The sequence below is a fragment of the Bubalus bubalis genome, chromosome 17 (genome assembly GCF_019923935.1).
Source record: "Bubalus bubalis isolate 160015118507 breed Murrah chromosome 17, NDDB_SH_1, whole genome shotgun sequence".
In the NCBI taxonomy this organism is placed as follows: Eukaryota; Metazoa; Chordata; class Mammalia; order Artiodactyla; family Bovidae; genus Bubalus; species Bubalus bubalis.
In genome coordinates, this window is record NC_059173.1 from 59085202 (window position 1) to 59098722 (window position 13521).

The 13521-nt window shown below is 40.1% G+C and overlaps 1 long non-coding RNA gene across 2 annotated transcripts in view; it reads right to left on the reverse strand.

The window, feature by feature from the left end:
- Nucleotides 1-6943, reverse strand: part of LOC123329996 — a 56877-nt gene extending 49934 nt beyond the window's left edge. For both annotated transcript variants that reach the window (XR_006545666.2, XR_006545667.2), the window contains exon 1: nucleotides 4992-6943. This is a non-coding gene — a long non-coding RNA (uncharacterized LOC123329996). The remainder of the gene's footprint in view (nucleotides 1-4991) is intronic.
- Between the last annotated feature and the right edge of the window lie 6578 nt (nucleotides 6944-13521).

A 13521-nucleotide genomic window follows, 5' to 3' on the forward strand; every position in this document is an offset into this window, starting at 1 on the left:
ACACATGACTGAGCAACTGAACTGAACTGAACTTTCTTCAAAGAGTTTTATAGCATTTAACTCATATTCATGTCATTGGTCCATTTTGAGTTAATTTTTATATATGGTGTGAGGTAAAGGTCCAGTTTGATTCTTTTGCATGTGAATATTCAGTTGTCCCAGAACTGTAACAGAACTTTTTTCTATCTTTTCCCCCATCTCTTTTTACCTCTCCTGTCCAGCCCCTCTATGTGTATCTTTTAAGGCTCAGCTTACCTTCCTTGGATACCTGCTCCCTCCCTCTCAGAGTAAGTAAGGTCCCGTATTAAATGCCCACATTGCACTGTGTCTTTAACTTCTGCCCTCTCTGCTACATTGTAAGTTTCAGAAGATAAGGGCTTATGTCAGTCTGATTCACCAAATGTCAAATGTCACCTCTTCTATAAAGACTTACAGGATTCTGTAGCTACTTATTCACTCTTTGATAACATCCTGAAGCTAGTTCCATAACAGGACTCAGCATAATGCATTACAGTTTATTGTTACAGGTCTGGTCCTACAAATAGGCTATAAAGTCTTCAATGACAGGGAACAACCATCTTCTTTTTTCTTTAGTGCCTCAGACAGCACCAGATACAGAGTAGAAACCCAACAAGTATTTGTTAAATAAATCAATGAATGAATATGTAGGCAGTGAAAAAAACATGAATGAAATTAATAATTATTTTTTTGTATTCCCATAAGTGTAAGGACCTGCAAGTTGCCTTAGAAGGATGTAGTAGCTGTTCAGGTCTCCATCATATTCTCCAGGCCACCTGTGGATCTGCCCTTCACATTTCTGTTTAAGTATATAGAAATTAAATTCCTGGGTCAATGAGCCAGTGAGACAAGCCAATTAACAGACTTCTTTTTAAATTTTCTAGATGCAAGGCACTGTGCTGGGTATTATACGACAAAGAAAATAAACATAGGGCATGATCTCTGTCCTTACAATCTAGGTTCGTGGATAAGAAACTAAAATGAAAGAATGAATTATATAACAATCAGTAGATAATATAAAAATAGTCTATAACTAAGTAATAATCATCTAACACTTTAAAGCTATACATGGAATGGAATTCAAAAATAAATAAGCTTTATTTATCTAAGAAATCTTTATTGCATACCTATCATTGTAATAGGGTCTGTTGTAGATACTGGGAATCTAGACATGAAGAAGACATCCCTGTCTTAATCGAAAACTCTTTTGAGTATCTGAATAAAATTATGCTCCTCTCTCTAGGAAAGTGCTCATACACATTCACGATGATACTGTGAACAATATCATGAGACCAGGAGTCAAGAATGTCTCACCTAGAGGATTTCTCTAGGGAACAGAAAACGATTGAAACCTAAAATAAATTATGCTTATCAGTTACTATTTTTTTACATACTTCCTTATATCCATGTGTTTAAAAGTAAAAGTTTAGAAAACACGCCTCTTAGTGTGTATCTCAGAAAAAATTTAATGAACTCAGATTGCTACATCTTCCCAGAGCAGAAAAGCACTAAAACCATTAACTAGAGATGTTTGTTACTTCTGAGTAGCAGTAATCTCTTCCTGAGATACATGCCTGACTGCATTGCAATGTGGGAAACCTGGGTTCAATCCCTGGGTCAGGAAGACCCCCTGGAAAAGGGGATAAATAGCTACCCACTCCAGTATTCTTGCCTGGAGAATCCCATGGACGAGGAACCTGGCGGGCTACAGTCCATGTGGTCGCAAAGAGTCCAACATGACTGAGCCATTACACTTTCACTTACTTATGCCTGACTGCATGTATTCCCTAGCCGAAAATCATCTAGAAGCTGGCTTTCCCTCTAAGTCTTAGGTGGTTAGTCTAAAACTAAGTGGTTTCCTCAGAGCTATTGAGAGACTGTCTCTTTGGCTACTGTCCACAAAAAGACCCTAAATAAAACTTAAGCTCCCAACTCTCACGTCGCGCATTTTTCTTTAAACTGACATAGACATTTAGTCAGGAGCACAGTTTAACAGCCTGTACTTGGGATTGGCATCTGAAGTGAGGGGCAGTGTTGTATGCCAGAGCGCTTGATCTGTGGGGTCTCTGCTAACTTCAGGTAGTTAGCGTTATAACTGAATTATAGAACACCCAGTTGGGTGTCCAGACAGATACAGAATTGCTTGGTGTGGGAAACCCACAGATTTGGTGTCAGAGCGTCTGTGTGAATAGAAAAAAACAGTTTTTCCTTTAATGGGTTAACGGTTATACTAACGTATTATTCTTTATGTCAACACTATGCTATTCATTTCTTTTTTTAAGGAATGGACTATTTTTTAAAATTTTTATATATTTATTTGTCTGTGCCTGGTCTAAGTTGTGGCATGTGGAGTTTGTTGTTGTTTTTTTCAGTTGCAGCATGCAGAACTTTCAGTTGCAGTCTGCAAACTCTTATTTGCAGCATGTGGGATCTAGTTCCCTTACCAGGGATTGAACCCGGGCCCCCTACATTGGGAGTGTGGAGTCTTAGCCACTGGACCACCGGAGAAGTCCCTCATTTGTAATAGAGTTGTCTACTCTATTGGATGTTAATTAAATAGATTAATAGATTTAATAGATTAGCATCTATTAAATGTTTCATAGAACATTTCTAGAAAAATTGTCTTTTCAAATAATTTTTAAGTACATCCCTGACAATGGGGATCTTTGAGTGACTAATGTTATCTTGTGGTGATGACCTCAGACCTATATATAAAATGCCCTGAAATAACATTAAATATTTTCTGAAGTAGGCCATAGATGATATAAGTGAAGTCTAAGAAAAATCTACTGGTGAGACAGAAAGATTGGAAAGGAGGAGGGTCATGGTTAGGTAATGAGAAAGGATAAGGATTTGCATTCTGGTTGGCAGCAAGGATGCAAGGGAGATATTAAAGACATTCACATTTTAAAGTTCAGGATTTGGCATTTGAAAAATAAGGAAGGAGGCACAGATGCTAGTTATCATGGAAAACAGTCACATCTTGATAAAAATAAAGAAATTGGGAAGGACATATGATGAACTCAGTTTTGGCCCTGTTGAACTTTAAGTAGTGACAGAACATTTGGAGATAGGAGGCTGGAACTCAGAAAAGAGATTCAAGCTGGAGGCACATTTGGGTGTCATCAGCAAAATGTTAATTGCTGAAATCAGTAGGATGTATGCTCTCGTTGATGGTAAAATTGCAACAATGAAAGTCAGAGAAACAGGGGCTGCAGAGGTAGAAAGACTAGAAATACTTTTATGCCCAATTATTTATGGAAAATGTGACCAATATGGTTTAAAAATTACAGCAGGCAACTTTTGTAATGATACCCATCTCTGAACCATCTCCCATCTCTGGGAATGTATCACAGTTATAGCAGTGAGGTCCAGTGGCCATGCTGCAACATGACCCTGCACCTTTACTGATCAAGAGAACATAAAACCTAACCTAAACAAACATTCTCCTTCTCTCCCTCTCTCTCTCTCTCTTTCCCTCATCGCCCCCTTACTCTCACATGCGCACATTTAAAATTTACATAGTCAGTGCTAGTCGCTCAGTTGTGTCCGATTCTTTGTGACCCCATAGCCCACCAGGCTCCTCTGTCCATGAAATTCTCCAGGCAAGAATACTGTTGTGGGTAGCCTTTCTCTTCTCCAGGGGATCTTCCTGACCCAGGGATTGAACCCAGGTCTCCTGCACTGCAGGCGGATTCTTTACCGTCTGAGCCACCAGGAAAGCCCAAAACTTATGTAAAGACACTGAAACTGGGCATCAGGCTTATGGGAGAGCTCCCCAACAGGGTCAACCAAGTTCCACTTCTAATGTCCTTTAGAAGCTTTATCTCTAAGGTTTGGTTTTCGGTACACCTGTCTCTTTCTAACAAATACTATCATACCTGTTTCTGCTTTAAGGTAGTTGAAGTCAGTTTTGCTATTAACAAAAGACTCAAGTAATACCATTGTCTTAATCTGTTCAGGATGCTATGACAAAATACCAGATATCAACAACATAAGTGTATCTCTCACCGATCTGGAGGCTGGATAGTCTAAGATCAAGGTACATGGAGATTTGGTATTTGGTGAAGACCCACTTCCTGATTCACAGATGGAGGGCTCAACCCTGATGACTTAATCATCTCCCAAAGACCCTCCTCCAAGCCCCATCACACTGGGGTTTAGGTCTCAACGTGTGAAGTTGGTGGGGTCACAGACACCATAGCAACCACAGATATTTAATGATCATTCCTCCTGTGCTACTCAAGCTTTAGCGTGGATATGAATCACCCAGGCATCTGGTTAGAGGTAGGTTCTGATTCATAAGGCCTGGGGTGGAGCCCAGGAATCTGCATTTCCAACCAGCTCCCGGATGATGCCATTAAGGCTGGCAGACACACTTAAAGTAGCAAGGCATCACATAACACTATCTCTGGCAAAGCAGACAAGCCATACACACATGAAATAAATAATTCAGGGTATCACTATACAGCAGAAAGTACCCTGGAGTGTCTTTAGCCTTGTTTCTGTTTAAACCTGCTGTGTTTAAACTTGCAAATCACTCAATCAAATTGGACCTCGGTCTCTGTATCTGTAGGAAAGTGACAGGATGACTATCACATGCCCCTCAACTCTTAAATTCTCTCCATGATTAGGGTTAAAATTAATTATACAAACAGGGAGAAGATCAATTTAGACAACTGTCCATTATATTTGTGTAATAAGAAAAGTTATTTCCAATAAAAAATAGACATTCAATAATTTCAAAAATGTGTACAAAATATTGGCTGGAAAAACAATAATACTACATACAATATTATCTTCATTTGTTATATATGTGTGCATACACACATACGTAGAAAAGCCTGAAAGTGTTTGAATTCATTGTTCATTCTAAATCTTCCTCTTTTTTTTTTCCTGTAATTTCTCCTATAAACAAGTATATTTTTTATATAAGAAACCCCAAGTCTATGACAGATCATGCTCATCCTTACCAATCTCTGAGTGTCCCAACACCACCCAGCTGCTCCCCATCTCAGCTGGGAATGGCTCAGTTGGTCCCCATGTCAGAAGCTTCCATCTCATGAGTGAGCAGAATCTGGAAGCAGTTTATCCAATGCTCCTGGAGGTGAATTGAGACTCCTGGGAATGAGCTACCATTTGATCTCACTGGCCTTCTGCCCAGCTTCTGGTTTTCACCCTAGCTCCCTGCTGGGATAGAAGCCCAGCCTTGAACTTCAGCCAGAAAAGCTGTAGCCCTCACTCCGCAGAATTCTTGCCAGCCCAGGAGGCAGGCAGTGCGAGGGGTACCACCACCACTACCATCCCAGTCTCCCCAGACACTGGATTGTCCGCTTAGCCCAGGGAGACCTCCCAAGACTGCAGCTCAGATAACAGCTCAGATAACAGTAAATTCTCCCCCAGGCCTGCCAAAAGCCTTTTACAAATGACTCCTTTACATTCAGAAGTAGGCTGGAAACACAGCAACCCACTTTGCAGGTTAATTCACTGTATGGAAGAAATAGCAGCTCTAGTTTAAGAGTTGAAATGTACATGCCATTCAATCATCTTGCAATCACCCATTATAACTTTTATCTATGCTTGCTTACATTATGGATGAATTGTGATCCTATAACATTTGGGGGACTTGGTTTCCTTATCTGTAAAGTGACTGGACAATCCTTCAATTAAAATTGTAGATAAATTTCTTTACCAAACAATCATATTCACTTTTCAGATCCATTTTGTTTCTCCCATGGCATTCATACTGCTAAGTATTTTATGATTAGTGGTGCACATGTGTTTTTCTTCTGCGAGCTCCTTGAAGGCAGAGATTTTGTTTTACTTGGTCTTGTACCCTGAGCTTCTTGCAGAGTTATTAGCTCACAGTGGGCCTCAGTAAGCATTGACTGGACTACAATTATTACTGTATAATAAGAACTAAGTCACAATACCCCAAATACTCTGCTCTTGAGCAAAATAAGTTTTCCTTATAGTTCTTAACAGTTCCTTACACCGGGAAAATGTCATCTTAAGATATGATTTGTAATTTTCAACTTTATCAGGGAAACTTTCAGCTCTTTTGACTCTTTAAGAGTTGGGAAATGGAGGTGGGGAGGGGAAGCCATTATGGATTAATATAATCCACCTTCTTCAAAAAAGCTTTAGGGCAGTTTGCAACATACCCAAATAGGCAGGAATTGGCAAGCTTTGCCTTATGGATGCTTAGAAGCTCTGATGCTACTTCTCCATGGAGAGAACAAGCCTGCAAGAGTCTGGGTGATGAGGAAAGGAAATAGGTACCAGAGAGAGCACCTGAATGTCTAGATAAACGATAAAAGTGTCAGGCTAGTGGTAGGACTTGAGCTAGGCTGGAGTACAAATTTGCTTCAGAGATTCCTTGGGTCACTTGAACATTTTATAAAATATGTAACTATTAGTGTCCCTTCTTACCTCTAGTCGAGAAACAGGGGTAAGAGTCTAGAGACTAAACGATAATTTTCAGAAAAAGGTAAATGCAAGACTCCCATAGAGGTATAAAAATAAACATGTGTTAAAGATTTTTTAACAAATTATATGATATGAGAGAACCAGACAGATGTTATAACCATTCAAAGGAAAAATCTAAACACAAATTTATAAGGAGTAAACTAGTCCTGAGTTTAGAGGGCCAAAACTAGCTTTTCCATGTGTGAGAGGAAATAAAATCACTAGTAGAATAGACATAACACACATCTATCAGTTACCTAAAACTTACAGGGACTCTTAAAATAGCTCCATGACAACAAACCAGGCTAGAAACAGACTATTTGGAAAGGTAGGCTACAGGTGAGACACAATTTTCCATTAAAACAGACTTTTTTTTCTACAGTGTTTACTTGATCTTTCTAACCTAACAGATATTTCAGCCATGCGTTGGCAATCGAATTGTTGGAATTTCGTAACTGAATTCTCTCCTGGTATCTGCTGCTGCTGCTGCTGCTAAGTCGCTTCAGTCGTGTCCGACTCTGTGCGACCCCATAGACGGAAGCCCACCAGGCTCCCCCGTCCCTGGGATTCTCCAGGCAAGAACACTGGAGTGGGTTGCCATTTCCTTCTCCAATGCATGAAAGTGAAAAGTGAAAGGGAATCTGAGACACCGCTAATCTACGGTGCTCACTAAAAAAGAGCCCATTTTTATATCAGAGATCCCTGTGTGATAGAACTGACCTTACGTTTTCAAAGTTTTTGAAAACCTGATATTCCGTATTAGACATTCTGCATTCTGGTGCAGAAATGGGACATGGGTGTTCCTTATAAACAAGGCCAAATTATTTTCTTCAAAAAGTAATGATGGGGACTTCCCTGGCAGTCCAGTGGCTGAGACTCTGCCTTCCAGGCAGGGGATGCAGGTCTGATCCCTGGTCAGGGAATAAGAATCCTGCATGCTGGGGGGTGGTGAGGGGCAGGGCATGGGGATGGTGGTTAGCCCATGCATGGCAACTAAGACCCGAGGCAGCGAAATAAACAAATATTTCTTTTAAAAAAGTACTGTTGACTCTGCTCATATCCTCAGATGAGTATTCAGTCGAGACCCTAGGGTTCTGTGCCATAAACATGAAAGATAATTTGGGCTTGAGACATTCTGAAGCCTGGTGTTACTAGTCACCAGGCTTCAAACTTGGCAATAATTCCTTTAGGAACAGCATCATCTCTCTGACCGCTCAGAGTGTTTCCATAGGTTGAGAACCAGTCTCAGTGGTGTCTGTGCTCTTCTATGTCAGTCACCCAATCAGTAGAGCCTTCTCCAGCACCACAGTTGAAAAGCATCAATTTTTTGTTGCTCAAGACTTTTTTTTTAAATTGGAGGCTAATTACAACATTGTAGTGGTTTTTGCCATACATTCACATGAATCAGGCATGGGTGTACATGTGTTCCCCATCCTGAACCACCCCCCCCCCACCTCCCTCCCCATCCCATCCTTCAGGGTCATCCCAGTGCACCGGCCCTGAGAGCCCTGTCTCATGCATCGAGCCTGGACTGGAGATCTGTTTCACATATGATAATATGCATGTTTCAATGCTATTCTCTCAAATCATCCCACCCTCTCCCTCTCCCACAGAGTCCAAAAGACTGTTCTTTACATCTGTGTCTCTTTTGCTGTTTCACGGATAGGGTCATTGTTACCATCTTTCTAAATTCCATATATATGCATTAATATACTGTATTGGTGTTTTTCTTTCTGACTTACTTCACTCTGTATAATAGGCTCCAGTTTCATCCACCTCATTAGAACTGATTCAAATGTATTCTTTTTAATGGCTGAGTAATACTCCATTGTGTATATGTACCACAGCTTTGTTTTCCATTCGTCTGCTGATGGGCGTCTAGGTTGCTTCCATGTCCTGGCTATTGTAAACAGTGCTGCAATGAACATTGGGGTACACGTGTCTCTTTCAATTCTGGTTTCCTCAGTGTGTATGCCCAGCAGTGGGATTGCTGGGTCATATGGCAGTTCTATTTCCAGTTTTTTAAGGAATCTCCACACTGTTCTCCATAGTGGCTGTACTAGTTTGCATTCCCACCAAGAGTGTAAGAGGGTTCCCTTTTCTCCACACCCTCTCCAACATTGTTTGTTTGTAGACTTTGATAGCAGCCATTCTGACCGGTGTGAGATGGTACCTCATTGTGGTTTTGATTTGCATTTCCCTGATAATGAGTGATGTTGAGCATCTTTTCATGTGTTTATTAGCCATCTGTATGTCTTCTTTGGAGAGATGTCTGTTTAGTTCTTTGGCCCATTTTTTGATTGGGTCATTTATTTTTCTGGAATTGAGCTGCATGAGCTGCTTGTATATTTTTGAGATTAATTCTTGGTCAGTTGCTTCATTTGCTATTATTTTCTCCCATTCTGAAGGCTGTCTTTTCACCTTGCTTATAGTTTCCTTCTTTATGGTATAATTCTCACATCCATATGACTACTGGAAAAACCATAGCTTTGATTATATGGACCTTTGTTAGCAAAGTGATGTCTCTACTTCTTAATATGCTCTTGAGAATTCCTTGTTCTACAAGGAGATCAAACCAGTGAATCCTAAAGGAAATCAAGCCTGAATATTCATTAGAAGGACTGATGCTGAAGCTCCCAGGCTTTAGCCACCTGATTCATAGAGCCAACTGATTGGAAAAGACCCTGATGCTGGGAAAGATTGATGGCAAAAGTAGAAGGGGGAGGCAGAGGATGAGACAGTTGGATGGGATCACGGACTCAATGGAATGAGTGTGCTGCAATCCACGAGGTCACAAAGAGTCGGACATAACTCAGTGACTGAACAACAACAACAAATTAGTAGAGCCATGGTTTCTCCCTGCGAGTTAGGCCCTGGATGCAAAGGCAGAAACGGGGTGGGCAGCTGAGCCCCTCCCTCCTAAGGCTCTCTCCCATGACACATGTGCTCAGTGAGTTACGTACCCCTTGGCCATCCTCCTGCGCCACCCTGGTGGTCTCTCCTATCTTGACCCAGGCGCTGAGCTGCCTTTGTTTGCTTCTCTGAACTTGTTCTGGGGGTGTTTCTTTTGGTTTTATCCCCTCAGCTCCCTCCCAGAACCCTACTCCATTCCCTGCTACCCCAGGCCACTCCCTCTTCTCAGGAATGCTTCTCTTATCTCTATTCCTGTCAAGACAGCTGGCAGTTTTATTCAGAATCTCAAGACTCCTGTAATCTTGAGCAAGCAGCAGGCTGGGAGGAGGGATTAGGATCCCCTTGGCTAAACCGGGAGGAGGGGAGGTTCCTACCAAGCAGCCACTCTTAAAAACTACCAGTTGGCTGCCTTGACCATAAAAGCAGTTCAGCCTAGCCTTTGGTGAATGTCTGCTTTTTTTTTTTTTTTAATAGAATTGTGTCTGCATGGACCCACCCGGGTAGGTTGGCTGCAAAATATACATTCCAATAGCTGAATGAGTTGACCTGTTGTATGGGGTTACTTAGTATTGTTCATTTAAATACTGGAGAATGTCTGTCAAATACAATGGTTTTCCTTGAGCACAGCTGATGTTAAACTGTTCTGACAGTAAATAGGCAACAACAGGTTCTGCAGCTTCTAAAGGAAAATCCTGGTTTGTGTTAATAAAACCATGTCATCAGCTTGGATAGGGACACATACTTCACTGTTTCTTATGCTTTGCAGCATCCACCCTGTTTATTTAACAGCAGTATCAAGTTATACAGAAGTGAGCTATGATGCCAAATTAGGACACTACCCTGTTTTATACATTCAGAATTGGAATTCTATGCTCCTCCGAGGAAATTCAGAGGGACACCAGGATTATAGAGCTTAATTCACAGATTCATCCAAAAGATATTCTTTGATTGCATCACTGTTCTATAAACTGGAGACATAAAGATGAGTAAGACACAGTCTCTGTCCTGGGACAACTTAAGATTTAGTGGAGAAGAGAGTGCAAATGAATATTACATAGTTTTACAGGATTGATAGGGCTATCAGTCACTGTTGTATTCCTGATGCCTAGGATCCCTAGAAATGTGTGCACTTGAATAGAAATGAAATTCAACGGTGGTATTATGATATGGCATTATGGAGGCACTAACAAGGGATCTGATCAGAAAATAAAATCAACATAAAATGTCACTTTTTGGTTTTTATTTCTGATATTTTAAAAAACTGAAATAATAAAAGTAACAAATAAAATATTAAAAAATCATTCAAAATCCCATGACTTCATTATTCTTAACTATTATATTTCTGAATAATAAACACCTGAAACCTGCTCATTTTTCAGATAAAATATATCCTGAGAGCTAATTAGGGAAAAAGGGGTTTGCCTAAGAGCAATGGCTTTTGTTTGGTTTGGTTGTTTCAACTATAAGTGATAATAAGAATTACTAGATCCTAACTTGGGGCTTCCCTGGTGGCTCAGATGGTAAAGAACATGCCTGCAATGCACGAGACTTGGGTTCAATCCTTGGGTTGGGAAGATTCCCTTGAAAAGGAAATGGCAACCCACTCCAGTATTCTTGCCTGGAGAATCCTATGGACAGAGGAGCCTGGAGGGCTGCAGTCCATGGGGTCGCAAAGAGTCAGACATGACTTAGTTACTGAACAACAACAATAATTTAGTGAATGAGTTGAATCTGTAGAATACATAGTGATCATTATATGATGAGGCAGACGGCTTCTTACATGATTGGATATTAGTACCACAAGAGTTCCTTTCAAGAGGCTCTCCATGGACAACACTTTTCCAACATTCACATCCATTATTGGTTCTGTCAATTTAGCCTTAAGTCATTCACTGAAGTCAATCATAACCACCCTTTCCTCTCAACAAAGACAAGAGAGCTATAAAATTATCTGCAGTTAATAAGTCCATGTGTCTTTCCAGGTGAGCCATTTGAAAGACTGTTCTACAAAATTTGCAGGATGTATCTGACTCTCAGAAGACTTTCTTGAACCACAGAAAATATTAAAGATCAATGTGGAAATGCAGATTTTTAATTTTCTTTATATATCAAAAGGAATGAGTATAAATCTTTTTAAAAAAGAGTCTCTCCTCAGGAATAGCACCCCAAAATTCAACACCAAATTTTTCTCTATCTTACCTCAATCTCTCTGACTTTGCCAAGTCATCTCTTTGTTTCTAAGTTTTCACACCTAATACATTAGATCAATCACTGCTGCTGCTACTGCTGCTAAGTCGCTTCAGTCGATCACTAGAAGGTGATGAAAACCAAACTGTGACTAAGGATTAGAGAGGATAAATAAGTTCATAGTTTTAAGAAAAGAATAAGCTACAGATACCAAATTCCTTCAAGGCAAAAAGGCAACACGAAAATTGTGCCTTCACAGTTTTGACCTATGATTTCTTCACCTCTAAAATGAAGAGTTGAGTTAAATATCTCTTGGGTCCAATGTGGTTTAAAATTCTTCTATCATGTTATTCTATTATTGTAAGAATTATGTCAAGAAAAGAAAAAAATAGCAGAGAACAAAACAGTATATCTAGGGACTTCCCTGGTGGTCCAGTGGTTAAGACTTTGCCTTCCAGCGCTGGGGGTGTGGGTTCAATCCCTGGTCAGGAAGTTAAGATCCCACAAGATCCCACAGGCCTTGTAGCCAAAAATCCAAAAATATATAATAGACAGAAGCAATACTGTAACAAATTCAATAAACAGTTTAAAAATGGTCCACATAAAAAAACAACTTAAAAAAAAAGTACATTCACAGTAAACATCTCTAAAGTCCTTCGAATTTAGCTTCTTCAGTAAGAAAGTGAAATCTCAAAAAGGCTTAGTTGGTGGTGAAAAGGCTAAAGCCTTTAGCCTGACTCAGGCCCAAGGTCAAGGAATTAATATAGTCAGAACCACAACAAAGTAGACATTTAGAGTAGTTTGGAAAGGAATTTGCTATTGTATCCACTTTGGTTTTATTCAAAGCCATAGAAAAATTACTTCAGAGCAATTTTTAAACTGTGTTTAATAATGAAATATCAACACAGATACAGCATTAGGCATTCCTCTAGGCTATTCATATGCTTGCTTCTTGGGTGGCTGAAGGCCCTCAGCTTCCAGTGTCTTTGAGGTGTGTATTAATGGCTTAGTACAATGAAGTATCTTAACGGCACATTTACTGAAGCTCTTAATCTACTCCTTGAGGGTGAAGAGATCAAGTGCATCCCTGTTAAAGCAAGAGGCTTGCTAGAGGTGGTAGAGTGGCTGCTGCAGCCTGGGATCCATAGACTCACCCTGTGGCTTGTTGATAACCTCAACTTGTCAAAGTTATAACTTGTCACTCCTGCATTTTGAGTTAGAACCAAGATGTTTCATCAATACCTGTCAATCCACACCCAGCAAAGAAAGCAATACAGTGTCAAGCGAAGGATTTAATTTAACGAGCTGGCCATAAAGCTGTCATGGGTTGTTTTTCCTTAGCCTCCCTTCTTTCACCACTTCTCAAGCCAAATCCAACCAAATACACAGGGTTCAACATCGTTCTGAGTTGAAAGAAATCCCCACAGACTTCTACCCATCTGTATAACCTACTAGAGAACTGGCTGGCCAATAGGGCTCCAGCTTCTTTGACTGTTAAGAGATTAAACTAAATGGTGCCTAGAGCTAACATTCCATAATTCTATCTCATTTTTTTCCCCGCTTTGGGTAACCAGTAGCTTGAAGAACCCTGAGTAAAGCTGAATTTTCGGCTTTCGCCTCAAGGAAATTTGATTTCACTTTTTTTGAAATAAAATCTCGACGGTACAAAAAAGTTGAAGGTACCTATTTTAGCTTTATTTCTTAAGGTGGTTTTTAAAGAAGGAAACTAGAAATGGCTGCTATTTAAAGAAGTGGTCATATAGAAAAAAAGAATAAAAGTTATAACTGAAAGTGAAAACTGTTCTCAATGAAATAAGGCCACATATGAGTGCATCTTCTTTTTAATGTAGGTATAAATATAATGCCTGTGTCCCTATGTTAGAAGTGGGCTTAGAAAGAAGGGGTCCCTGTAAAGGGACTGCTTTCTTTCTCTTT